At 43.5% G+C, this 27,914-nt stretch overlaps 1 long non-coding RNA gene across 2 annotated transcripts; it reads left to right on the top strand.

The window, feature by feature from the left end:
• The first annotated feature begins 141 nt into the window (after positions 1 to 141).
• On the top strand, positions 142 to 18,630 carry LOC127597612 (uncharacterized). Of its 2 annotated transcripts, none has more exons than XR_007961684.1 (3): positions 142 to 325; positions 14,658 to 14,804; positions 17,526 to 18,630. It is a non-coding gene; the product is annotated as an uncharacterized LOC127597612 (long non-coding RNA). The 2 variants fall into 2 exon arrangements; XR_007961683.1 differs by having other exon boundaries at positions 145 to 325; positions 17,610 to 18,630.
• Positions 18,631 to 27,914: the final 9,284 nt, after the last annotated feature.

Raw genomic sequence — 27,914 nt, 5'->3', positions numbered from 1 at the left:
CCTCTTAAGATAATGCCTTGCAGTATTCAGCAGCAGAAGCATATTTTACCATTGCTGTGATTAATTAGCGGTCTGGTTTCTCGCCCAGCTCATTAGCGGTCTTGCATGTTGCAATGCAAAGGAGCCAAACTGCTAGCTTGTTGGTTTGACAGAGGGGAGCAACACAAAGCTGGTCTTCGTCCAGGAACTGAAACACTAGCCTACATTTGGTTTCATCAATCCAGGTTTCTGTCGTTTCAGACGGGCAGCACAGAAAACAGTCGACATACGTAGACAGTTAGCGTGTCTGCCTCACAAGTCCAGAGCTGCCGCCTTTGAAACTCAGGTCAGGCCCAAAACGTATTTTTGATGCTGATTTCAAATATATCTTCACTTTTGTTCCCTAGCACATCAGGTTTTTGATTTATGGATGATTTTTAAGCATTAAAAAGTGGCTAAAGCCCAATATTAAAAGCAAACTGTAGGTCCCCTTGTCACCCATAGAGGGCAGCAGCCCCTTACCCCTCGCTCTGAGAGCAGCAGAACATACTACACGAGGGTAAATATACAATACAATCCATCTTAATTTATATGTGACTTCACAATTGTTAAATTCCACTGGCAGTTGGATTTTATTTTACTTGATGTGTTGTTCAAAGAAAGTGCAAGAATGATCAGTGGGCGTTTCACAAATAGCTGTGGTCAGTTTATTATGAGGCACTACAGCTAGAAACTGGGTGTAATATTTCTCCCCTTTGGTCGTAGCACACCAGTGAAGAACTGGTGCATTTTCTTTTGTGCTTTCTCATATGTTCTAAAAACATGCATGTTAGACTTACCGCACACCCAACGTGGACCAACTGCAAGGATCTGTGATGCGTTCTCGGGGGCCCTGAAAGGCGCGAGATAAAGCCAATGCCGTCAACCACTATTTTATTGTTTTGTTTTGTTTTGTTTTTTGCCATTTGAAATTGTAATTGCAGGTGACCGGTGTTGTAAAATCGCAGACATAACGGTCAATTAAAAATGCCAAGTCATAACACTAACAGCAATTTCAACTAAAATGTTTTTGGACTTATGAAGTTTTAATTCGTTTTTAGAGAAAGTTTGTTAGTTTGGATTTTTTTTAATGCTTTCGTTTTGTTTTATTTTATTTTTTATTAGTTTTAGTATTAGTTTTATTTTATTTTTTTTAACATATGGGGTATTTGTCCAGTGCAGTGTTGTGTAAGAAAGTCAAGTCAACTACAATTCTCAAGCGACTGAAATTCCTTCTTGTGACACTACGGCTGTAGAGCAATACTGAAATAAATATGTTCAAAATGAACTTTGAAAGCTCATAAACGATACTAATGGCCAACAACGAAAAACAAACGACATTTCCGCTATAATCAAACCGTTGGTTTTCGTTTGCTGGATTAATGTAAGACGCCGTTATAGTTTGGGGTTGTTTTTCAAAAGCACATTTTCTGTTTTTATTTTATTTGGTGAATGAGAATGCTTTGGAGAATCTCTGTCGCCGACATGTTTGATTGGAGTCAGTGAACGGGGACGATCTTTGCCAGCAGCCTCTCGGATCCCCGCACAGTCTCTCCTTAAGTTTTAGTCTGTGTCCTCTCTTTGTGTTTAACTACCTCAGCCTGGGCAATCAATAACTTCCTTGATAGCAGCACCATTTTGTCTCTGGTCCAATCAAATCAAACACACTTCAGTATATGCAGAGCCTCCAAATATAGTTTCCCGAACAGAACTTCAGGGGTTACGGTCTCTCCATTTTGTCGACGTGCTAACTGCGCAAGGGTTAATCGCCAGACGTGTGGGTGTGGGTCGCTGACTCCAATTTGTTCGTGATTATCATGTTCAAGCATGTCAGGCGGCATCGCTCAGTGTGCGGCTGGCCTCGGGTTCATCGAGGACTCCAAATGGTCCCGAGGCACGACGGGTTGATCGTCTGCGTACTCTGACTGGCGATCGGTTTAAGGTGTAACCTGCCTCTTGCTGCAAGTTAGCCGGCATAGGCTCCAGCTCACTCAATCACCGAGCCTAAGGAAAAACAAAACAAAACAATTGTTCCTCAGAAACGGGGCCTCAGTTGAAGTTAGAAAGAAACACGTTTGTTAGATATTTTGATGCATTTTTATGCTTTCGGAAACATTTATGTCTGAATTTTGGGGAGGCTTGGAACGAATTGGGGCTTTTACATGGAAAACGCGTCTCTACCTACAAAATGTTCTAGTTCAGAAATTTCTTCCAGAACCAATTAATTTCGCAAGTAAGAGGTACCACTGTACTTTCGAAAGCCTTGCATTTAATGTTATATACAAGCTTACGTCTTGTGTCTGTGTCCATGAACCTCAAAGCGTCAGAACAATAGACTGTTCAAGTAAGACAACGCACGGCGAAACTGAGCCGTGCAAAATTGTCTTTTTAACCGCGTCTCAGCTGTGTCGGTGAATGGGTCCAAAACACTCAGAGCTCAATGTTTCATTATGACTGGAAGGCAGCCCGCTTCCTAAATGAGACAGTCGGGGGCCCAAGAAAACGAATGGTCGCCTTGTTGTCAGCGCCATATTAGGATTGTAAATGATTCCATGTTACCTGGATTCTTGTCAGTTTGTATTCCGCACACCAGTAACATTACACGCTTTGTTACACTGGAAAATAGAGGAGGTGGGGTGAAAGGGTGGGGGCAGAAAATGAAAGAGCAGATTAAGTTCTGCTGGCTGCTTTTAGTGTGGTGAAAGGATATGGACGGGTTTGCTAATGAAAGTTCTCCAAAGTCATTTGTTTACATGATAGATTCACTTTCGGCTCGTAGAACAGTTGCCTTAATGGGATGCGGCTGGGTGAAAATGCGCATGCCCATCCATACACTTTTTGTTTTGTTTTGTTTTAGAATAAAATCACCCAGTCGACTTTGTGAGAGGCGGGGTGCAGACTTGTTGCCGGCCAACTTGAGGGCACAAACATTCGAGTCTTCAATTAACCTAGCATGTTTTTGGAATGTAGGGCTCTCGGAAAACTGTGAGGCAAACCTCACCAACTGTGAGGCAGGAATGCTTATTCCAGTCTTGCATGCCGCCCCAGTGCAAGTGCATTGGACTTTTACAGTTGTCTTTCCAAGCACCACCGCGAAAACTGGCACATCTACATGTTTGCGCCAGGGCGAGTCAAGCTCATCGTGTTGTGGGAATTTGACCAACCGCGCTATGCTTCGCTGGGTATTCCCGCGGGACGAGGGGGCATTTTTATTCCACGCCCGCAACACACCTGACAATTTGGTGACAGAAAGTGGATGAAATTGCAGTCATAAATATGACATCAGCTAACATCAAATCCTCTGAATCATTGTTGAAATCGATGTATTGAATCCATTGTTTTTGATTATGATCATACTTAATATATTTTTATAAGTACTACCCTGACCTTTTCACAACTATTGCGTGGTTTGGGGATACGATACAACTCTGCTTGCGGATACAAAATCCGCAAGCAGAGACCTTCTTGCAGTTCCTTACAAATGTTTTTTGTGCATGCCGATCTTGTCCACAGACTCCAGTGAGTCTTAGGCTTCCGGCATGTAGAACGGGCACCTCTCCCGCACTGAATTTAAAGGAATGGGACCCAGTTCGATCGGCCGGGAATAAAATGAGCTGTTTTCACTCCCACAATGGCGCAAACACTTGTTTCTAACGGTGCCTGTCTCAGAAAATGCCAAAAAAAAAGAGAATTCCACCGATTCGCACAGGGAGACGGGCCTTTAGTCCTCATCGTATTTTCCTTGACCCATGGGTCAAGAAAAGAAATCTGTGCAAATCTTTGACTTTTTAAAGCAGGCACCACAACTAGGCTGTAAACAGATCACCATCTATTCTTTCCCCTTGCTTTTCAGTACTGGGCTGTGTAGCGATGACATGCAATACATCATCATCCTCATTATCTGAAGCCTCACTCATGTGTCAATACCGACATCATGTTATTCATACAGTATGTTAAATTTATGTATGGGTGTTTTTTTCCCCAGTCACCACATACTTCACCTTTGTGAGGATGGGGGGTTATCACATAAAGGAAGGTTTGAGAATGATCCAAGTGGGAGCCCTCTTTCGAATGAGTTTTTCTCTTGTGCAAATCCGAATGTGTTATCCTAAACCAGGGGTGGGCAATTATTTTCCCCGGGGGGCCCAAATGAGAAGCAGAAAATATTGTGGAGGGCCGGGCCAAAAGTTAGAAATAGAAAATAAAGAAGATAGCACAATGTTTTTGTATGCCAGTAATAATGTAACATTCTCCTCCACCATCACACTCGGCACCGGTTCTCCTCAAGGATGTGTACTGAGCCCCCTGTTGTTCATGCTCTACACATTTGACTTTTTAACATGATAACAATCAAACCATTCTAGCAAATGTTCATTTACTCGAACCACAAGCAATTCACTCTGAGCATGGAAATTGCCAGAATCGGACTGAGTAAGATTCGCTTCCTTGTTTTTCAAAGTCTCGTAGATTTGAGTCCTTCCGACTCCAGGCGTCTCCTGAATGTTTCGTACTTTGTTACCCGCTTCGTTTAATCGGATACATATCACTTTGCCTTCCATGGTCATTACTTTCTCCCTCTTTCTTCGTCTTCCCCTCCCTCCCTGTGCTCTGCAACTTGAAGTAACTGCGCCACCTGGTGTTGAAATACCTGTCATTACAAGTCCAAACGAAATGAATGCAATCAAACCTTAATTGTGCACCAATCTTCGGCGGGCCGGATTAAAAAGACGAACGAGCCGGATTCGGCCTGCGCGTCATAGTTTGCCCACCACTGTCCTACACCAAGCCAAGATGCAAGTTCGGTCACAGGAATAATAACTCAAATAAGGAAGAAAAGTGAATACGTTAACAGTAGCATACTGATGAAGCGAGACACACCATCTTAGATTCTTAGGTTCTTAGGGGGTATATTATTTGTAAATACTTTCCTCCTCCAACAAAAATGCTCATCATTTTTCTGTCAATATGTTAACTGGCGAGGTACAGATTCGTCGATTGGGACTCTACCATTTGCATTCTGGAGCAGGACGAGTACTCCAAAATTGCTCTATTTGCGATTTTTATCTAGATCTGCCCCAAAATAGAATGAGGTTTTACCTATCCCTCTCGGTGATTCACGGCAAATAGCAATCATAAAAATAGCTTCTTTAAAAATTTAGCTATCCTACTTTGCTAGCAAGTGTGTGTATGTGAGTGTATTTTTGTGTGTCCTTTCAACTTCAATCACCCTCTTGGGGAAATGGCGTCGATTGCAACACGCTGTAATTACAGAGGAGATCAAACGCCGTAGGAGTGTCACAAGAATGAATCCAGACTGCAGTTCTGTCGGGGTGGGGGGGGGGGGGGAATGTATACTACACATTGCGCAGTCTGATATCACTGGGACACAGCATTTCAGCAATTGGCATATCAAATCATTGTGAACATTGCAGTAGGAGCCAGTAGTGATTTGTATTTACCGTTGGGAGACAAAAATGTCTTTTTTTCTTTCATACGATCCGCCTTACAGTGCAGAGATCATGGGCTCGATTCCAGCTAGGGCCTTCCTGTGTGGAGTTTGCATGTTCTGCGCGGGCCTGCGTGGGTTTTCTCCGGGTACTCCGGTTTCCTCTCACATTCCGAAAACATACATGGCAGGCTGATTGAACGCTCTAAAATTTGTCCCTTGGTGTGAGTGTGAGCGCGGATGGTTGTTCGTCTCTGCGTGCCCTGCGATCGGCTGGCAACCGGTTCAGGGTGTCCCCCGCCGACTGCCCGAAGATGGCTGGCATAGGCTCCAGCACCCCTGACCCTTGTAAGGATATATCGGATCGGAAAGTGGATGGATGGATTCATACTATCATAATCAGCACCATGTGTTCAATTTAAAATTTGGCGAAATAGAAAAACAGCGCCATCTGGTGGTAGCCACTGTTAGATGTATAGTCGGGTGTCAGGGTCGGAGTCCAAACTAAAGCCAGCTCGGGCAGCAGCGCCATGCGTTACAACTTCTTCTGGCAGTTGGGGGATTACAGCGGGGATACTGGAGCCAGCTCCGCGCACTCCATTTTGTATCCAAAGTGATGGATGTCCAAGGCTAATCCTGGGGAATGCTCTCCGGCTAAAAACTCCTCCGTAAACACACACAGCGGCCACATGGTTCCTCCTTGGGGGGCTAAAGTTGACAAATTGGGGCGTTTCGGACAGATGCCAGAGTTAAGTGATGGAGAGCGAGCAAGAGAGGGAGATGGACGCCGGGCTTTTTATGGCTCATATATTTTAAGTGTGATGGAAGGAAACAGCTTGAACGTGTATTGGGGGTGGGGGGGTATTTAGAATGCAAGCATGAACATGTGATGGTTGGCAGCAGCGATTGTTGTTGCCGTCCTTTCGGGGCGGTTATTATGTTGCTGAGATGGTCAACAATGGGTCAAAGGGAAAGATGCCGCATCAGCAGAAAATGGGAAAAAAAAGTACAAAAGTGTTGGGAAAGGGAGATTTGTGACTTAGCATGCGGTATGCGGGTATAATCATGAGGTCGATCTTGTCGGGTTTGACTCGGAAAACAAACAAACGTGCAAAACATTGAACAGTTCAAGTACAGTAGAACCGCTAATACTGAAAACAGTTGGCTCTTGGATGCTGGCCCCCACCCCCGTCCGTTCCAAATACTGGAAATAGCAGTTCACTGCAGGGTGAAGCTGTCACCGTGAATAAAACTTTATTAATCCTGTCCGGGTGATATTTTAAGTGACAATTGAACAGCTGCGGTGTAAAAATACATTTTATTCTTGATGCGGGCCAGAACTCGGTGAAGCAGAAACAACAAAGGGAAGCCAAACGGGAATTGCGCAATGTCGTCCGCTGGTCCTGGAAATACCGTGACGAAGCACTTTGAAGGTGTCAGAAGATATTGATTCATCTTCAACCCCCACCCCCCCCCCCCCCCACTCCCACCCTCATCTCTAGCACATTTTAATGACTTGATCTTTGCTTTGATTTGGAATGGAATTAATAGTCATGTGTAGATAAATAAGAGCAACCAAGAGCATTTGGCGCCTTTATAACTTTTTTTTTTTTTTTTAACTGCACACTGCTATTTTTCTAAACACAATCCACAGAGCCACGGATTTTTCTTTCCACTCTCTAGAATTCCACTCGAGCTCCTTTTCGGGGAAAAACAAGCAAGTCTGATTACATGTTACCATTTCAAATTAGAGAACGCAACAGCCGACGCAGGATGTTGAACAAGTTCAGTCACAGTCTGTTTGGTGTGGAGAACAAGAAGCACGAATCGCCGAGCGTTTGCTCCTCCTCACGCAAAATCATCGAAAAGAAAGAATGTCACGTACAGTCTGTACAGTCAACTTCTCTGATTTTGGTGCCCCAACGTTGACCCCGCAGGGAGGCCGCAAGGCTCCACTCGCACTCAAAGCGCATGTTTCCATTGTTCCGTGTGTGATTACGTCCGTGATGTAAGCCAAGCATGCCCGAGGCCAGTACGGCACTCGCGCTATTGCCGTAATCGTTCTCAATCTCCTTTCTTTATTTGTTTTACCCCACGTCGGATGGAATTCCCCGGTTATCTAAATGAAATAATGACTTAAAGCTGGATGTCAAAACACTTTCCGTTCATATCTAGCATCCCTCTCCTCCCTCGCCTTTGATGCCAGAGGTTGCAGCGCAGGAAACGTGCAACGCCGCAGCCTTTTTGAATCTTTAGACTTGTCAGGTTGCTTCATCGCAAGGGCTCGGACCAGCAAATTGCGCGGGTGATATCTGGAATCACTGCTGACGTGGTCATGATTAAGACCTGGCGAGACTGCGTGTGTGTGTGCGTGCGTGTGTGCTTGTAACTTTGCAACTGCGGCTTATGATTAGAGTACAAATGAAAAATATACACAAGAAATCACACAAAGCAAGCGGACTGACCTTGAAAGTAGCATTGCCGTATGCATCATGACATTAAATCGTTCTGACAGTGTATAACTTGCATAAGAATGTTACCAAAAATATATAAATTATATCTATCTATAGTTATATACACACAGACACATACACCGTATTTTCCGCACTATAAGGCGCACCTAAAAGCATTCTATTTTCTCAAAAGCCGACATTGCGCTTTGCGGTCCGATGCGCCCTATCCATGGACCAAAATTTGGATTTCTTGGACGTAGTCTTTTAAATATTCTGTCAAGCGCTTTGTTACAGCTGCAGCAGTTGTGAAAGCACGATATAAATAAAGCTGTTTTGTATTATATTGTATTCCCTTTAGCATAGCTCCAACTAGTAGATGCATCACACAACCGCAGCAAATATTGTGACTTCTATTCTACACACCTTACAATGCGGTGGGCTCAAGTTTTAAAATAGGCCATTCTTTGAAGGTGCGCCTTATACTCCGAAGCGCCTTATAGTGCAGAAAATACGGAAAATATGGTGTGTGTGTATGTGTGTGTCTCTATTTATGTATATGTATATGTATGTATATATATATATATATATATATATATATATATATACTGCATATATATGGAGAGAGAGAGAGAGAGAGAGAGACCCTTTCACCGTTGTACCTAATGAAGTGTCCATTGGGGGTGGATTTAGGTCAGGCATGTCCAAAGTCCGGCGCGGGGGCCAAATCCGGCCCGCGGTCGAATTTCATCCGGCCCTCGGCCCCTGTCATAAAATCAGTGCCGTCTGGCCCGCAGGTTGGGCGCAATGGAACACGTGTTGCATTGACTGAGGTCTCGTAGACTGGTGAGTGATGTTTCATAGAGTACTGCTTCCCTCTAGTGGCTAAATGAGTAATAGCATTCACTAAATGAATAATAGCATTTAGACACTAGAGGGCATCACTCACGAGTTAACAAGACATCACTCCGTGTTTATATTGACTGATATGTCATATTTCAAATGATCCTTGCAGTTGTGGATATGTGTATTGCTTGTTCATTTCCCTGTTGTTCGAGTCAAAGGTTTTGTGACTATTGAAAAGTCATGGTGATACATTTTATGTTTCAAATCAATCAATTTGCACTCAGGAGACTTCTGTTTAAGAAAAAGTCAAGTGAATAAGCAGTTGCATGTGATGTACCTGTTTCAAATGAACCAAAAGAAATTCTTAAGATTGTTGAAATTAAAATAAAAATGGAAATGTGAAACTTACTAAAATTTGTTGAACAATATCGTTGTTCAATGTAAAGAATGTCAGCCAAGGTCGGCCCCCCGACATTTTACCACATAAAATCTGGCCCCCTTGGCAAAAAGTTTGGACACCCCTGATTTAGGTAATTGTATAAATGTTTAATGCCGAAAAGTCAGAAGATAATGCCGCACTCCTTTTTAAAATGTGATTGATGAAGCTTTCGTGCAGGACTGCAACAACTCACCGCTAAAATGGATTGCCACGAAAGTGATGGCTTCCAGACACACAAACAGTTAACGTGTGTGTGTGTGTGTGGGGGGGGGGGGGTGTTTGGCAGCGCCCAGATACTTTGTTGAACTTGCGGGGGTTTTGGTTGCGCTGAGCCGCTGTAGATTAGCTTTCAGTTTGCCGGCTGCCCTCTCAGCAAACACATCTTTGTGTTACGTTTAGGGTGTCACGTCCACTTCACTCCACATTCTTCGATCCCCTCAGTAACCTTGTTGATGCAAGCACACTAGGCAAGGATGGCGAGGGGGAAGGAGGTCGCGAGGTCGGAGTGTTTTGGAATAATTAAAAGAAGGGTCGGCGGACGGGCTAAAAGCAGCAATGACTACTCAAAGGGTTAAGACCAGAGCTGCCAAATGTTTGGGAATTGTAAATGTAAAAAACTAATCATTGGTCACATTCTTCCAACAGGTTGAAAATTGGCAAAAATACTTAGTAGATACGATGTTTACGACGACACCTGATCGCAAACGCCAGTCCACTCCAGTACGTTGTGCTAATGCATGCGCAATGGAAGCTAACGGATGAGTCCGCCGTTAGCGGACAGCTAAAGCTAACAACTACCCTGATCGCCGCACGCCTTAATAGATTCATATCGGCGGCTTCATTGTCAAGTTTCATTGTCAAATTATTTTGTCCAATCACGTATGAACTAGAACCATGTGCTCAAGAGAACTTAATTTTTTTTTTAAATTAGCGCACTGCGTCGTCCTAGATGCTGCTGTAGTGAGATTTATAATAACACAAGTAGAGAAAAGAAGCAAACAAAAATGAGAGTCTGGATGTTTGAGAGTCTGTTTGTTTGTTGTTGTTTTTTTGTTTGTTTGTTTGTTTATTGAACATAAAACATATACAGTAATCATTTGACAGAAATTAAGGTAGATAAAAAAGTAAAAAGAAAGAAATCAGTCTTCATTCAACACAGTTATTATGTTCAAGGGAGTAGGATGAAGTAAAAAACTTATCTAGTCCTACCCCGTTATGTGTTTATATCTACTAAATCATTTTTATATCAATCAGAAAAGAAGAAGTAAGAAGAAGTCTCCATTAAGGCTTATAATTTACCCTTACCCGTGATATTTTTACAACTTTTGGTTTGTATCGGGATTATATACATCCTCACCCTGGCACTCTTGTGTCAATTTTCTCTTGTATTCATAATGGATATTTCAATACCTTTCTCTATTTATCAACTTAGTTCTGATTTATCATTATATTTAATGTTTAGAATTTATCATTTTAACTCTGATTGGTGTAGGTTGTTTGTACTATTTTTTTGAATTTGTTTTTGAACTCGATTTACTCATTTTCAGGTCCGTTTCGAGATTATTCCACAGATTAACACCTTTGCTAGATACACTTCTTTGCTTGATGTTTGTTCTTGTTTTGAGTTTTTTGAATAAATTGGTACCACTTAATTCATAGTTGCTTTCTCGAATTTCGAAAAACTACTGAATGTATTGGCACAGCAGGTTATTGTGTGCTTTGTACATTAATTGGGCGATTTTAAAGTCAACCAGGTCATAAAATTTCATCGTATTTGATAAATAGTGGATTTGTGGGTTCCATATATTTTGATCTATTAATAATTCGAATTGCTTTTTTTGTAGTTTGAGAATAGGGAGGCATTTCCCCATATTTCCACACAGCAGGTCATATATGGTAATAATAATGAAGTGTATAATGTGTACAAAGATCTCTTATTTAGCACTTCCTTGTATTGTTGACAACAATTAAGGGTGACAACAATCATTGACTGAATTTGTACATTTTGGGTGAAAAAAGACTTTCCACACGGTATATTTTGAACTATCGTTACCCCGAGTAAGATTGTAAAAACACACTATGCTGCACACACGTGGACACCATCGTTGGCACCTGGCTGTTGTACAAAAGCCTCCCGGAAATGAACCAGTGAAAATCAGACACTGTTTTTCGAACTGTGGTTCAACTCAAATCATTTTAAAAAGTCAACTATGATGCATGTCAGCGCTTGGCAAAGTTCCCACCCCTTCTGCCTCCCCCCTAGGGCTGAACCTGACTCGTCCGTGTAAATTGCCTAATGAAACTCATTACTTTCTTAATGGGACCCATCCAACGTGTTTTATGATTCAGCGACGCAGACACCAACTGCCTCGGGGGCGACGGGCCTGCGTGCCATGCGAGGAAGCGGGACGACGGACACCTGTGCCACGTTCCCCCGGGGCACGTCTGCGATGGACGATGGTGGCGTGTCCGCAATAATAACCCAAATTCTCGTCATGCACGAACTGTTTAAAAAAATAATAATAATAAATAGTCACCAGGTTTTAAAATTAGTCACATGGTGATTAGGAGAAGTAGACAGTCGTAGGAACAGTCCTTTCATCCCCCATTCACTGGCTCCTTTCACTGGCTGTAAATCTCCAAGATACATTAGTTATTAAAAAAAAGATAATTCAGCTTAATATACGTCATGTCAGCCCCTTCAACATTTGGTGTGATGTTCCTGTAAGATATATACTTGATTAGAGATCAGAAGAAAAATAACACCCACAAATATTTTTCAGTTCCTTTGACTAGCAAGAGAAAAGTTGCCCAAATTCTGAAATGAAAGTCATACATTTTTGGGGAGTTATGAAAGGTTATATGAACACAAAATTGATTGCTTTGAATATACAAAAACGTATGAATCACTATTTGGCGGAGGAGAAAAGTCGATTGCATTTATTGCTTTTCAAGGCCCAATTTTATGATTTATTTTCTCATTTCAAGAGAAAATGTGGGTGAAAATGGCATAACATTTGCAGGTATATTTTCCCTTATTTTAACATTTTTGTAGGGTTTTTTTGGGGGTTTCGTGGATCGATTGCAAGAGATCAAAATCATGCTGTGTTTTACTCAATAAAAAGCCATATCGTGTTATATTTTTGAGCAATATTGTATTTGTCGCAACAACAACAATTGTACACTTCAGTGATTTGGAAGTGACGTCACGTGAAATTTCTCTGCGCATCAAATCTTCCTGTTTCCGCCCCCTGATATTTCTGTCAAAGGGCAAGTAGTTTAATGTTAAGTTATTTTTAGTCGTATTACACCTCGTGTTCTCTTTTTACTCGTGTGGCAGTTCAGAATGTTAAAATGCTATCTATCACAATGCCTGTTCAGTTAATAAAAGTTTTATGATCGCGATAATTCACCCCCCTACCCCCCACCCCTCAAGTTTTGAAATGATAACAATTTGGAACTCAGCCAAGATCAACTGATTGTGTTCCACATCGGAGGTTCCACTGGAAAAGCAATCTATTACGACGACGGCGGGGGGACACGATCCAGCTGTGAACGCGTTGTTTTGAATTCCCGGCCGGGCCTCGGAATCTGATTTAAATCAAAATGGACTTTCTCCCTCTTAAATGCGCTTGGCCAATAAGTAAAAGAAGAATAGTGGGATTTAAATCAAGCCTGGAGGGGCATTTAGGACATCATTATGGTGCCAGAAGACCACTTAGTTCATCAACTTTTTTGCTGGCCGGATACTTCTGCGTCTTAAAGGTACTCTGCCCAAAGCCACGGACAACTCTCTCCCAATGCTCCCCACCCTCTCTGACATCAGCAAGGCCCCCGCAGCCCTGGGAAGTTGAGCATGTGAGTTTCCCCAGGTCATTAGGAGGAGGCTTGAAAAGACTGTCACCAGGAAGGAGATAAGCCTCCGAGGGGCGCAGTAATAAGGCACCGAATAATAGCCCCTCTGTAGCCGACCACTGAGGACACAGACCCTGGGATTAAAGGGAACCTGAAAAGGAGAAAGTCAATGGACACCCACCAAAAAAAAAAAAAAGAACCGCAGTGCTCGTGAATAGTGGTGGGGGGTTGGGGCGAGTTATCAGCATTCGAGGGGGGTCTCTGTTGGGCATAGAGGTTTAATGTTTAGAAGATTCAGCACACAAATTTGCCCATGGCGGCATTTCGTAATCTCCGAGTACCACTGAGAGCATATGCTTGTAAAGCAGGCATGTCCAAAGTCCGGCCCGGGGGCCAAATCCGGCCCGCGGTCGAATTTCATCCGGCCCTCGGCCCCTGTCATAAAATCAGTGGCGTCTGGCCCGCAGGTTGGGCGCAATGGAACACGTGTTGCATTGACTGAGGTCTCGTAGACTGGTGAGTGATGTTTCATAGAGTACTGCTTCCCTCTAGTGGCTAAATGAGTAATAGCAGTCACTAAATGAATAATAGAATTTAGACACTAAAGGGCATCACTCACGAGTTAACAAGACATCACTCCGTGTTTATATTGACTGATATGTCATATTTCAAATGAATCCTTGCAGTTGTGGATATGTGTATTGCTTGTTCATTTCCCTGTTGTTCGAGTCAAAGGTTTTGTGACTATTGAAAAGTCATGGTGATACATTTTATGTTTCAAATCAATCAATTTGCACTCAGGAGACTTCCGTTTAAGAAAAAGTCAAGTGAATAAGCAGTTGCATGTGATATACCTGTTTCAAATGAACCAAAAGAAATTCTTAAGATTGTTGAACTTAAAATAAAAATGGAAATGTGAAACAGACTGGCTTACTAAAATTTCTTGAACAATATTGTTGTTCAATGTAAAGAATGTCAGCCAAGGTCGGCCCCCCGACATTTTACCACATAAAATCTGGCCCCCTTGGCAAAAAGTTTGGACACCCCTGTTGTAAAGTGTACTGCACAGAATGTGACAATATGTGCAAACGCTGAACAGCTCTTTTCACAAGACAAAGGGAAACAGCAAAGGCAATGTCAAATATACCATTTATGTATATATAAAATGTGGGGGGTGGGGGGAAACCGGAGTACCCGGAGAAAAGCCACCCAGGCACGGGGAGAACATGTAAACTCCACACTGGAATTGAACCTGGTACCTCTGCACTGTGAGGTCGACGCGCTAACCAGTGGCTCACCTGGTCGCAGAGAGACACACACACACACATACACACACACATATTTATATGTTTCAGATTCAAACTCTATATGGTATGCACTCTATATGGTATGCACATGCTGTAAACGTCAAATAAAAGCCAGTTGTATTTTTTTTCTAGGTTGTTTTGCAATGGAATTGTTGGAAGACAGAGCAGTGTTTTTTGTGCTTTTAAGCGATGTCATCTTTTTGCAGTATTGTCATATTTTGAATCTATTTAAATATAACTGGCCAAATAGAATGTTAACAATTTGAATCCTTCTTTTTCCCGTTTTTCCCGAAAAGACGCCGATTGGTCGAATCTTCCTGTTGTGACCCGAGCCCGGTGGCATCATGCTGCTCCCAAGTTACATCCAGGTGCACGCAGAGTGTAAAGACACGCTGTACCCGACTGCAATCACAAAGCTCGAGGGGCAACGGGCTCCCCGCCAGGTATTGAACCACACAAAGCTCTAATCCGTCATAAGCAAACACAGTTGTCGGGACACACAATAACATTACGATAAAGCAGTCAAGAAGAGGAAAGGAGTTGGGGGGGGGGGGGGATTGCGGGGAGTCCATTTATGAGCTTTGCTTTAACTGATGACCTGCCAAGTGATTAGGTCATCCCGTTCGACGCGATGAATAAGTAGTCTGGCCGAGGGGGTGAAAAAAAACGTGCTGATTCCCAGAACGTGAGCCATGTTGTCAGAGCTTAATATGAAGCAGACGTTGAAGGGTGAGAGAGCTCAGGTGGGCCCCGGCCCATCTGTGGGAGGGAGTGGGGAGTGGGGGGGGGGGGGGTGACGTGTGGGCTCCGTCAAGGCAATCCTTCGCAATAACATGACAGTCAATGGAAGATTTCTTCTCTCTTTGATTAATATCCAAGTAGAAGACGTATGGACACAGCTATGCAATGCCGCAGTGGATCAAGTGAAATATAATATACTGTATACAGGCGTAGGGCTGCGGCTATCAAATATTTTTATTTTAGAAATTAGTTTGTGCATACGTCGCAAATGTTTTTATTTATTTTTATTTGATTGGATTAATTTTTTTGTCAGGGTCCGTTCAATGTTGCAAACAGTTGCAAAGACGTTCGCCAGACGATCCAAGGCAGTTTTACGTACTCGCAAACACTTATTCGTTTTTTTTTTTTAATTTCCAACAAGCAAGCTTGTGCCTGGCCAATGATTTGCTTTGACTTATGAGCAAAGTGTCTGAACTTACCTCACTTCACAACCATCAACAGTTTAGCAGTCGAAGTTTACAGTCCTTGAAACGACCACCTGATGAGAAGCTAACACAAAATGCCATAGAGAGGCTAACGAATGGCATCCGTGTGGAGGTGTTGCACCCCCCCCCCCCAGACACACAATAATACTCACAGACATATATTATTTATCCTCTGCGGGGAAAAGCAATAGTGTTACTGTAGCTTACTGAGTCATCTGGTTAGTCAAGTCAAGTCAAGTCAAGTCAAGTCAACAGTATTTATAGAGCACTTTCAAACAGCCATCGCTGCATACAAAGTGCTGTACATGGAGCGATTTAACATATACAATAAACAGTAAGACGAATCAGTAATAAGTAATAAGTAATAAGGCGGTAGAAAGCACCAAGCAGTAAAAACAATAGCAAATCTAAGTCATGCTGAGTCAAACGCCAAAGAATACAAGTGAGTTTTGAGGAGGGATTTAAAGATGGGCAGCGAGGAGGCTTGCCGAATGTTCAGTGGGAGGTCATTCCAGAGAGATGGACCAGCAACAGAAAAGGCTCGATCCCCTCTGAGCCTCAGTTTAGTTCTTGGTACGTCTAGCAAAGACTGGTCCACAGACCTGAGGCGCCGGGCAGGGGTGTAGGGGCGTATGAGCTCAGAGAGGTAAGGTGGCGCGAGATTATTCAGAGATTTGAAAACAAAGAGGAGGATCTTAAAAATAATTCTAAAATGAATGGGGAGCCAGTGAAGGGATGCCAAAGTAGGAGTTATATGCTCCCTCTTACGAGTACCAGTCAAGAGGCGAGCAGCGGCATTCTGTACCAGCTGAAGGCGCTTGATGGAGGACTGGCTGACTCCAAAGTACAGGGCGTTGCAGTAATCGAGCCGGGATGTGACAAAGGCATGAATTACTGTCTCAAAGTGTTCATGTGAGAGGAAAGGTTTTATTTTGGCCAGCTGTCTAAGGTGAAAGAAGCTGGATTTAACAACGGCACCAATTTGCCGATCGAGTTTGAAATCACTGTCCAGTTTAAGTCCCAAGTTTGAGACCGTTGATTTCAGATAAGGAGATAGGGGGCCCAAGTCTACAGGATGGAATGTACAAGGTCCACTGGGGCCAAACAATATCACCTCTGTCTTCTTTTCGTTGAACTTCAAGAAATTTTGTGCCATCCAGGTTTTGATTTCTTCCAGACAGGATAGGAGTGGCCTTAATGAGAAGGTGTCTTTCTTGCTCAGTGGGACATAGATCTGGCAGTCATCTGCATAGCAGTGGAAAGGAATACCATGTTTCCTTAAGATGGAACCCAATGGGAGCAGATACAGCGAGAACAGCAGAGGCCCCAGAATTGAGCCCTGTGGAACACCACATGACAGGGGAGCAGTGCGTGATTCAGAGCAGCCAAGGCTGACACAAAAGGTCCTGTCAGCTAGATAGGACCTAAACCAATCAAGAACACTCCCGCCAATGCCCACCAAGTGCTGCAAACGAGTCAGCAGAATACTGTGATCCACTGTATCAAATGCTGCAGTTAAGTCCAATAAAACCAGACACACGTGGTCTCCAGAGTCATTTGCCAGGAGGATGTCATTAGAAACGCGTAACAGGGCTGACTCCGTGCTATGCATCGTCTTGAAACCTGACTGGAAGACCTCCAAGATGTTATGTTCATCCAAGAAAAGTTTCAACTGCATGTGCACCACTTTTTCCAGAATTTTGGAAATGAAAGGCAGTTTGGAAATGGGTCTGTAACTTGACAGCTCATCTGGATCAAGACCAGGTTTCTTGATCAAGGGTTGGACCACAGCATGTTTAAACTGTTGGGGAACTACACCAGAAGAAAGGCTGCTGTTGATGATATCCAAGACCGATGCACCAACACTCGGGAGAACCTCCTGAAAGAAGCGTGGGGGAAGAGAGTCGCAAGGGGAGCCAGATGGCTTCGTCTGGTTAGGTGCACAATACTGCCCCCAGTGGTCATCTGAGCATGTCTGCCACCTCTGCCAATGCTCATGCACTCCACTCGACTTCCACGCAGCCACTTGGGTCAATACGTTGTCCCCGCCGACCCCCCCCCCCCCCCCCATCACTGTCAATGTCAATGTCACCAGCACATACGATGTGAGCCCACCCTACTGCGAACCTCTCGCCAAGCCCGCCACCTCGGACGGGGTTGTCAAGCCCACGATTGTTCCGTGAAGCCGAGTGGCCGATCAAAGCCCATCGCTGCAGGAGACCTCCTTGAAGCGGCCTCGTCCGGTCCGTGACCTATAAGCAGTGCGGGACCCCTGTCGTCCTGGTCCCTACTTTTCGTAGCCCTCCACCCCTTCCCCTCAACCTGACCAGGAGCAGTGAGCCAGGCAAGCTTGTGAATAAGCACAAGAAGAATGAATGACCGAGTGAATGGGTGGTCCCTCTGCCACGGGATTGGACTTGATGGAACCGAAAGAAGCTCTCATGCGGCGTCACCTCGAACAATAACGTGCAAAAAGAGTTCAGAATTCCCGGAAGGATGTTTACTTCACTCCTGGTCTCTTTTTGTCAAAACGGATTTCTTCAGTGTCCAAGTCAGCTTATCTCTTCCGAGCTCAAAATGGGAAGAATGGCGTCGTCAAAGCTTTTAGTTTTTATTTTTTTTGAATGTGCACATTCACTGTTACTCGGTTTCTCTCAGGGCCCCCCTTATAGTTATGTGTAATCGTGTGCATGCTAAGTAATGTCTCGAACAAGGAATGTTGCTGTGTTGAAGTGATTTTAGCGGAAAGAAGAGGTTGACTTATAATGAAATCCCAGATGACGTTTGAAGGTCTAAAAAAAAAAAAATGCCCTGGTATTTAAAAAAAAAACAACAACAACAACAAAAACTCCTGTACACCCAAATTGAGTTTCATTTGCACCCCTGGCCTCCCTGATGCAAACAAAATGTGGTGTTATGTTCTTCTAGTTTTCATTAATTGTAATTTATTTTGTAACGTATTTATAGGATAATCGATGTCGTTTTCTCTATGTTTAGATTTTATGACTTTTTTTTAGTTGATGAAAGCAATATTAAGCCAATTATTTGTATTATTTTATTTTAAGTTATAATTAGTATTTATTTTAAACATTAAAAAATTACTTTAAAATGTTGCATGAATATTTTTTTTCCATTTTATTATATCACAATTTGAAATTATTCTTGAATTTTATCATTACATTTCCAGTTTACATTTAATAAACAAAATTCATATAATTGTAATTTTTTAATATATTCATACTTTTGTTATGATTGTATTATTGTACATAAAAAATAACATCTTTTTTGGGGGGTGAGGAGGGCAATAGTTTGAACGTTAAGCAACTGAAACATGGACTGAAATATTTCCCTCACTGAGCGCAAAAGCGGAATATAATAATTGAATACTCGGTCCCCTCGAATCCGCTCAGAGTCATTTGTGAGAGAACCACGTGTTGCTACTTGTAATGAAGGCTGCTGTGTGTGAGCATCCAGTCGAGGAGAGCGGGAGGAGGTCACATAATGCAGTGTGAGGCCGGGGGGCAGGTGGGCTTTCATTGACTTCTGTTGTGCAAACACTTGCGGTAAAATCCAAGGGAAAAAAAAGGGAGGGGAAGGCTTGGAGTGGGGAGCACTGAAGCAACCACACCAGAGACATCTATGTCTGTCATCTCCTTGTGGGACACTAACTCGCGCACGCACACGCAAAAGTGGTGCAGTGTCACGCAGGTTTCATCTGAAGGTGCCTTTGATCAGAGCTGTTCTCAGATGTTCCGTGGCTTCGCCCGCCATTTCAACCTGTTTACACAACTCCGGGCTGAAGCTGCAGCGAGGCAGGGGGGGGGGGGAGACAATGGCTGCACCCATTCGACGCTTCCAAATAGAAGCGTTTCCTGCCACTGAGGCTTCACCCCAGGGTGCGACCCCGTGGCGGCTGTGCATTGGACGGAACTCATGAATGAATTCAGCAGCAAGAATGAATTCTGAGGTAGACAAAACCATTTTGTCAGGTAATTTACAGGGGGAGGGGCGGCCCGGTAGTCCAGTGGTTAGCACGTCGGCTTCGCAGTGCAGAGGTGCGCTGGTTCGATTCCAGCTCCGGCCTCCCTGTGTGGAGTTTGCGTGTTCTGCCCGGGCCTGCGTGGGTTTTCCCCGGGTGCTCCGGTTTCCTCCCACATTCCAAAAACATGCGTGGCAGGCTGATTGAACACACTAAATTGTCCCTAGGTGTGAGTGTGAGTGCGAATGGTTGTTCGTTTCTGTGTGCCCTGCGATTGGCTGGCAACCAATTCAGGGTGTCCCCCGCCTACTGCCCGAAGACAGCTGGGTTAGGCTCCAGCACCCCCCGCGACCCTAGTGAGGATCAAGCGGCTCGGAAAATGAATGAATGAATGAATTTACAGGGGGGTTCGGGGGGGGGCATCCAAACAAGCTTCATCATGCAACTAGAAAATGACCCAAAACACACCAAACGAGTTCATCAAAGGGAAAGACTAGAAAGTCTGGGCTTGCCAATCACCTGACCTTAACCAAATAGAGCATGCATTTTACCTCCTGAAGAGGAGCCTGAAGAGAGAAACCCCTCGAAAGGAGAACTGGAATAGGCTGCAGTAGAGACCTGGAAAAGCATTTCAGGTGACGAATGCAGCAGTCTGGTGAAGTCAGATGCAATTATAGCCAATAAAAGCTGGAAAGGTGAACTTTTGTCTCATAATCATCTTTTCATCTTCGGTTAGACAACAAAAATAATTGACGTTGCTGTTCCAATACTTTTGGAGGCAACTGTACATCATATTCACGAAAGCTGCAGATTATTAGCTGCATTATGTATGCCGACTGCTACAAACGTTACTTTTTGCTCGTAGCCTAAAGTCCGTTTAACCAATCAGATGGCAGCAAAATAATGAGCTCAGCGAGCGCCCATGCGAAGGCCCAGGAGGACACGTCTGAAATCAGCTTTGAAAAAATGCCATTGTTACTCTACAGTAGTTGAAGTTACAATGGACAGCACAAGACTACTCTGAGCCACACTTTGGCTTTTATTTATTTATTCTTCTTATTCATTCATTCATTCATCTTCCGAGCCGCTTGATCCTCACTAGGGTCGCGGGGGGTGCTGGAGCCTATCCCAGCTGTCTTCGGGCAGTAGGCGAGGGACACCCTGAATCGGTTGCCAGCCAATCGCAGGGCACACAGAAACGAACAACCATTCGCACTCACACTCACACCTAGGGACAATTTAGAGTGTTCAATCAGTCTACCACGCATGTTTTTGGAATGTGGGAGGAAACCGGAGCACCCGGAGAAAACCCACGCAGGCCCGGGGAGAACATGCAAACTCCACACAGGGAGGCCGGAGCTGGAATCGAACCCGGTACCTCTGCACTGTAAAGCCGACGTGCTAACCAGTGGACTACCGGGCCGCCTATTCTTCTTATTATTATTTTTTATTTTAACAAGACCTGAAACATTCATGCAAATTAATGACCGGTATGTAAGAACAACAAAATGTGGAGATGACTTCTAATGATGTGGCTTTTAGTACAGACTATGATGATTTGTACCGAGCTCAGCTGACATCGGCTTCTCTCGGAGCTCCACTTTGTACACTTGGACATGTACTGAACATCTTTTCTGGTTGTCGCCAGTTCAAATTGCTATCTGCGGTGTCAATGTAGTCATGCAGATTATGTTATCATCACAACAACGTGACACTTGTGCCGTGATGCATTGTGTGCAAAATCCAGCCAGTACAAAAATGCCGACAGTGGAGGATTTGCTTACACTTGAGCATTCTAGTCACTCATGAGGCCCCATTTACAACTGCAACATTTACATCCCAAATTTGAAAGACAATGTTACGCTTGGCGGGCACTTACCGTCCATTTAATTCCCGCACACTGGGGACAAGTTCAATGGAACAAAACATGGCGGTTCTGCTGCTCCCCCCCCCCCCACAAATTATTGAAGTGATTTATTTTCTGTCATGAAATGTTCAGTTGCCTTTCCTTTGCTTCAAAATTCATTTTGCACATGCGGAGCTCTCCGAAATGTTTCCCTCATGAAAACCAGCACAGCTACCTAAAAGACAGAAGCCTTTTTTTTTTTACGTTCAATGCCATAACTAAAAATAATATTCATAATAATTTGAGTTTTTATGTCCCTTTTTGCCACACATACGTAGCGCAGATGATCAATCAACCATTTTCTCCAATTTCGTAATCAAGCACGTGCGTGAGCGAGACTGAATTAGCATGTTGATGTTGCTAATGCTATTGTTAGATTGGTTCAAGCTAAAGTAGGCTACAACGGACCTTCGTAAACAAGTAGTACTGACCAGATAGGTCCATTTCCTCGCTTATCATTCTCCAGGCCGCATCTTTTTTTGGTACGGTCCCGATATTGATAGCAAGAAGTTATCAGAAAGTTGTCAGTGTTCCCTATCAGCGGTGATCGTTTTGCTGCCATTGTTGATGGGCGTCGTATGAGACGCAAGCGTGTTCTCGATGCCGATTGGTTGTCGCCACCCAGCGTGACGTGAATTGGAGTTTCGTGCGTTCTATCTGTTACTTGTAATTCAGCGGCCGCTATTTGGGATCTTAGTAAATCGGGCCCTTAGTTGCATAAGGTGAACCATAGCATTCGATGCGTCTTGAACGAAGTGACAGAGGGTGTGTCATCTGTCTTATCACAAAGCATTCTGACAACACTAATTTTAGACATCTCGCTATCACCTAGACCAATGTATCAGTGTCTCCCCTTCCGAAGTCCTTTGAGACCTGCAAGAGCGGCCATCTTTCACTGTGGTCTTAATCAGGGAACACCTTGGACATGTCGAAGGACCGCTTTGACAGTGTCCTCTTCACTGGAAACTGAACAGAGTGTCCTTTTGTGTCCTCCCTAAGTACCAAATCCACTCCAAGATTTCAGTTTGTATCAAGAAATACCAACTTTTATCTGGGCGAGGAATTATTTTTAGAGCCAGGGGGAAGTGGGCTGCTGCCATGATGAAGGGTAAAAGTAAAAACATTGGCGGCTGATCGCAGTGTAAAATAAATGTTTAGTCTTGACCAAGACAGAATAAAAAAATATATATATATATATATATATATATATATATATATATATATATATATAGGTGCTAATGTGTTATGAGGCACTCATTCGTCTTTGAAATGAGGCAAAAGGTGTTAAATGGCAGCCAGCCGAATGAGTGTGCTCATGAACTCCAGTAGTGTACATGAGGTGTAAAAAAAAAAAAATCCAATAAAATGTAAACACATTTTTAAACTGTTTAAAAATGAAACATAAATCTGAGCAATTGGGTGTGTACAGTCACGTAACAGTGGATTACTAAATTCTAGTGACACTGATTAAAAAAAAAAAATACTGTCATAATACTGTCACAATGTGCATGTGAATAAGTTTGTTGCTTTATTTTACACTTCGTGAATATGAATGGTGTTTGTGTGCTCTCATGAAAAGTGGAAATGGTCATAAAGTCTAGCGCTCGGAGGAAGTGGTGAAAATAACAAGTTAGTGGGACGCTGCCATTGACTCTCGAATAGCTGCCAGTTTAAAAGTTCACAGCTGTTAATATCCCAAACACTGGGCAGCTGTCCACCGCAGGGCTTTTGCCACTTCACACGACAGAAGGAGTCCACATGGGAAAATGTGAAATAAAATGGTCAGATTTAGACAATCCGTTAGCGCCTGAGAGTCATACAAATTACAGCGATTGTACATCGATGAACATGACAGGAAACATTTGAATCATACACAGTGTCCTCATATCACCCTCATATCCACATTGAAGCGGTTAACATTCTAAGAACCAGAGTGCCGCCATTAGCATCAGCGGTTAACCAATGCAGTTAGCTTGCTAGCTATGCCTACAACCCGAAAAGGCATCTTCCCTTCGGATAATCTGTTGCAATGGCTGCGTTAGAGCTCCTCAATTATCGATAGTGATTGCGTGTACATCGTTGAGGGAATGGTGTGATAAAAGTGGTGATAGGTAGCTACGTGATAGCTAACCACGTGATAGCTAACTTGTGGACAAGGACTTTGTGTTGCTGCGTCTGCTTCGGAGGACCACTGTCAGCAATAAGTGTGCACGAGTCATGGAGAGAAAGGCAAAAATAGTCCGACATAAGATTGACTCAATGGTTAGGCTCCCTCATACTTGTTTTATGTGTGGTAGTCCCCTCTATTAAAAGCGCTTTAAAAGAAAAATGACAGACTGAATCAGGCAGCGTTGTATGAACAAAGGACTGATTTGGATCTCCTTTGAGTGGTATTGTAAATGCTTGTCCATCTTTTTGTCAGGGAGGAGCAGTAAGTGAAGACGTAGGCTTACATTAGCTTTTCGCATTAGCTCGCTCGAGGCGTTTAGCGAGCTGACCACAGTTTGCGCAAGGGGGGGGGTGTTATTTTATCTTTCACGTGATTAAAATTTAGTCAGCTGATGTAATTTTGTAGTCGCCTTCTCCAAAATATTCAAACGATATAGCTTTAATCAAGCACATTTTAATCATGTGCAACACATGTTAATGCCCAAATCACATAAATCACTGCATGTTTTTGGAATGAGAGAAAAAGCCGCAATACCCAGAAACTGCACACAAGAAGAATGGAGCCAAAATTAAAATCCCAACCTTCAGAACTGTGAGGCAGGCGTGCCAACCACTAGAAAACTGAACTTGTTTATACACTGTACATGTGTGACAATTTTAAAATGTTGCCTGTAGCTAATTAAAGCTTTAACAATGACAACAGTTAGGAGTGTGAGGCAAATTAGCCCAAATATGACTGATCTGAAAAAGAAATTTAACTTTGACCTTTTTTGACCACTGTGGGAAAACGTGTACTGTGATGTCAGTCATCTGGGTAACAGATGCAAGATTCCCCCTAGACAACTGCAAAGGAGCGAAACAATTCCCCGGTGAAACCTAACTCCCGGCAGGCGATCACATGACTTTTTGTGAGCGTAGTCCTGAAGCTCGTGCATAACCTCTGCTCAGATCAACTCTTCATGACAGTGGTGTCTTTTTTGGGGTTTATGACTTTCCTCCTACATAGTGACTGAACATTTTTCCGTGTCATCGTTACAGCCATGTGATTTTTTATTTTTTTTAAACAGCATCGCATCATAGTCTCCCATTTAAACCTGTTCCTTAACCCAAACACAAGCCCTTGCGCTGAGCCCCTATTAGCCGAGCAAATATAAATAGAGAACATATGGTATGGGGGGAAAAAAAAACATTAGCTCAGAGCCCACAAATTACATGAGGGAGTTAGTAATAGTGTATAGGACATGCATGATTGTGCTGTTAAAAGTTTTTAGTGACAGATGGTATACATGTGGTGTTAAAGGCTTGAAAGTGACTCCTTAGTAGCTATCAGCAGGCATTAGCTGATGAATCCTGAGCAAACAACACAGTTGAGTGGCTCCTGGAAGGTCAAACCCAATCTGGTCAACATGAAGAAAATAGTCGTTTTCAAACTTTATTTGCAATACTTACCCAAACATTCAGCACTTTTATTTATAATCGCAAGTGTGAAAAGAACATGGTAAATGCTTCAACTCAATAAAACACAATTAATAGTCAAAACTTTAATTGAAACTGATTAAATTTGAAGCTGCTTTGCATCACACATGCATTTGCCAGATTTCTCTCTCCTTTTTTTTTTTAACCCTTTCAGGCACAGTGGAGAGCTTATCATGTTATCAGGTTGTTTCAGGTTATTGATATTGGTGCACGAAAGGGTAAAACAGGATTTTCGCTCTTTTAAAAATTGCTCTGTTAGCCCACTATGGAAGTCTTGTTACAAAAGCCATGGAAAAAGCTATGCAAGCCTCGCAGTTCGAAGTATTGTCGCTTAAGAGGTTTTCCTGAGAAATTTGGTAAAATCTCAGATTTCACTTAACTTCACTCTGCTGCTGTTGAAGGTGTGGTATGATTGCTTGTATCATTCTGTTGACTGTTCTGTCCTGCTGTTGCAGTGGTTCTGGTCTTCCTACGTATTGCCAGTGTCTTTTGTTCTCCATGGGTCAGTTCATGTCAGACATGGAGCCTCCGTGACGTGGCATCCCGCAGGGTTGCGCTCTTGGTACCATGTTGTTCTGTCAATGATTCTGCCTTGTAGACACATTATTAAAAGTCAGATTGAAGCGACCAGGGTCACAGTCTGCTGCTCTCGACATGCAACCCGTTCGGGATGATTGCGCTCAATGTATGTGCTGTATTGAAGACAGTTTTGATGTTGCCATTGTTAAAACTACAAGACGAGATATTTGTCCCTTTGTGCTCATATGACCTTATGGGATCATAGTTCAGTATCAGGATCAGACTTATTTTCAAATTATTCCCGATCGTAAATTCGATAATGCTGCAGTTGATGCTAATTTTGGTATATTGCTCTATTTAACTCTGTAATTTGGGTCATTTACATACAATAGTTGGAAAACATTTATTACCAGCTTTTTGTTTCTTAATGTCTAGTGCAGGGGTAGGGGACTACGGTTCCTCGAGAGATGTATCCTGCCTGTTTTGGATCTCTCTCTACTGCAAAACACCTGATTCAAACGATCAGCTCATCAGCAAGCGCTGTCGATGCCTGAAATGATCATGATCAATTGAATCAGGTGTGTTGGCAGGCAGGATATGGCTCTCGAGGAACCGGAGTTCCCTACCGCTGGTCTAGTGTCTATTTCTCAGAAGGTCTTGAAGTAATTCCCTGAAACACAACGCAATTTTTAGAGAAATGCCCGGTTGTCGGGCCGCTCGGCCGGTTGTGATGTCAAAACACACCAAGTTCTGTGTGAAGGCCGTGTGGTTGAGTCAATTCTATCCAGCTGCTTTTTTGTTGGTTTTTTTATTTGTGTCCGCTTGCTCTAAGCAAAAACAGTAATCTTCATTATTTTGCCATAAGTGATGATTCGTCACCAAGATAGAAGGACCGCCACTTTGACCTTGTTTTATTGCTCTCAGCGGGACTCTTGACAGACACAGGCGCGCTCAATGGGAGCAAGAAAAGAAGTTGATGGACTACTGTGTTGAAAGACCACATAAAGAATTCTGTGGCTTTGAAAGTCTCATTGTGATGGTGGGAGGGGGGGCAAAGTGTCTTTAGCGAGTGTTGGGGTGTGGTGGGAGCTTAATCTGCAATGCAAGCCAACACAAGTCTCAGGTGGCCAAACTCCTTGATCACTGCACCATGAGAGCCCCCTGAACGGCCCAAAGCGTGGGGCGCATGGGGGGGTGGGGGGGGGGGGGGGAGTTTGTTATGGAAACTTCTAGAGTGACGGCGCTGTCTGCACCCCAGTGACTTCCATTCATGCTGATCCTCAGATGATCCAAACCTGTGACATCACGCCACGTTGTTGTACAGGCAGTTGCAGTCTAATTCTGCACCTGCGATCAAGCCCAATAGTTGTTCAGATGATCTGATTGTCAAACAAAACGCTTGGACGAATCGCTGTTTTTGGCTCGCTCTCCTCCTGTCGGCGCTCATGTTGCCATCTTAAAAACATGCAGGCATGCAAAAAGGTTACAAGATTACTTTACGAGGCGGTTAAAGGAAAGACTCTAATGTGTATCAGGGGGGATAGATCGCTGTTTTGACTGGGGGGTGGGGGGGTTCAAAGTCATTGAACTGCGAGAGGGAAAGTTGCTCCGGAATCGTTTCACTTCTTCACTTAGTGCTTTGCCAAAGTTCGAGGCTGATACAAGTGTGATGGGAGATGCCCTGAATGTGAGATGACTTTTCCCCTCTAAAAGAGAACCCAACTTCACATTTAGGAGGAACACAGATCAAGACCCAGACATCCATTTTTTAACTGCTTAAGAATTCCCCAATAGCTATTTGAATCCAGAACCTCTGGCTGTTTGGCTTTCGTGCTCACCTACGGAACAAATATTGCGTTTCCTTGGCAAACAGCACAGGATTTGGTCAAAGCGGTCAATCCCTTTGAGACAACCGACCTTTTATGGAAAGTGAAGGCACCATAAACCAAACGGTTTCTCAATATTCTCGGTATTGGTTAGAATGCAAACCGACCTGTGATTGTCGACTGTTATTACTGACTGGACGGGAAGAGTCCATATCAATGACAGTATGTTTAGCCCGGTGTGATTCTTGTTGCCAAAAGTCTAAAAGAAGATCCAGGAGCCTTAACCCTTTCATGCTCCCTGTAACCTTATAACTTGATAAGCTGTCCACTGTAGTAACCACTGTCCCTGAAAGGGTTAATCCCACACCCCCACCCCCCTGCGCCTCATCCTATGGGTCAACCTTCTGTTGGAAAGGATTGCACAATATACCAGAGCCAGATATTCTTCCCGC

Source organism: Hippocampus zosterae, chromosome 3 (genome assembly GCF_025434085.1).
Source record: "Hippocampus zosterae strain Florida chromosome 3, ASM2543408v3, whole genome shotgun sequence".
NCBI classification, from domain to species: domain Eukaryota; kingdom Metazoa; phylum Chordata; class Actinopteri; order Syngnathiformes; family Syngnathidae; genus Hippocampus; species Hippocampus zosterae.
Note: the sequence above shows the minus strand (reverse complement) of the source record. Positions and strands in the feature narration are given on the sequence as shown.